Below are 1,488 nucleotides of genomic sequence, written 5' to 3' on the forward strand. Positions count from 1 at the left end.
CTGGAACACCCATCTGTGAATTGATCGCTCCCCATCTAGCTTCAGAGTTTGTTCTGTTAGGTGACCTAAACTGGGATATGCTTAACACCCCGGCAGTCCTACAATCCAAGCTTGATGCCCTCAATCTCACACAAATCATCAAGGAACCCACCAGGTACCACCCTAAATCCGTAAACATGGGCACCCTAATAGACATTATCCTGACCAACCTGCCCTCCAAATACACCTCTGCTGTCTTCAATCAAGATCTCAGCGATCACTGCCTCATTGCCTGTATCCGCCACGGGTCCGCGGTCAAACGACCACCCCTCATCACTGTCAAACGCTCCCTAAAACACTTCTGCGAGCAGGCCTTCTAATCGACCTGGCCCGGGTACCCTGGAAGGATATTGACCTCATCCGTCAGTTGAGGATGCCTGGTCATTCTTTAAATGTACTTCCTCACCATATTAGACAAGCATGCTCCGTTCAAAAATGCAGAACCAAGAACAGATATAGCCTTGGGTCACTCCAGACCTGACTGCCCTCGACCAGCACAAAAACATCCTGTGGCGAACTGCAATAGCATCGAAGAGCCCCCGCGATATGCAACTGTTCAGGGAAGTCAGGAACCAATACACGCAGTCAGTCAGGAAAGCAAAGGCCAGCTTTTAAAGCAGAAATTTGCATCCTGTAGCTCTAACTCAAAAAGTTCTGGATACTGTAAAGTCCATGGAGAACAAGAGCACCTCCTCCCAGCTGCCCACTGCACTGAGGCTAGTAACACGGTCACCACTGATAAATCCGTGATAATCGAAGACTTCAACAAGCATTTCTCAATGGCTGGCCATGCCTTCCTTCGGCGACTCCAACCTTGGCCAACAGCCCGCCCCCCCCGCTGCTACTCGCCCAAGCCTCCCCAGCTTCTCCTTTACCCAAATCCAGATAGCAGATGTTCTGAAAGAGCTGGAAAACCTGGACCCATACAAATCAGCTGGGCTTGACACATCTGGACCCCTATTTCTGAAACTGTCCGCCGCCATTGTCGCACCCCCTATTACCAGCCTGTGTCAACCTCTCCTTCGTATCATCTGAGATCCCCAAGGATTGGAAAGCTGCCGCGGTCATCCCCCTCTTCAAAGGGGAGACACCCTGGACCCAAACTGTTACAGACCTATATCCATCCTGCCCTGCCTATCTAAGGTCTTTGAAAGCCAAGTCAACAAACAGATCACTGACCATCTCGAACCCACCGTACCTTCCGCTGTGCAATCCGGTTTCCGAGCCGGTCACGGGTGCACCTCAGCCACGCTCAAGGTACTAAACGATATCATAACCGCCATCGATAAAAGACATTACTGTGCAGCCGTCTCATCGACCTGGCCAAGGCTTTCGACTCTGTCAATCACCATATTCTTATCGGCAGACTCAGTAGCCTGGTTTTTCTATGACTGCCTTGCTTGGTTCACCAACTACTTTGCAGACAGAGTTCAGTGTGTCAAATCGGAG

Source organism: Salvelinus sp. IW2-2015, linkage group LG4q.1:29 (assembly GCF_002910315.2).
Source record: "Salvelinus sp. IW2-2015 linkage group LG4q.1:29, ASM291031v2, whole genome shotgun sequence".
NCBI lineage: Eukaryota > Metazoa > Chordata > Actinopteri > Salmoniformes > Salmonidae > Salvelinus > Salvelinus sp. IW2-2015.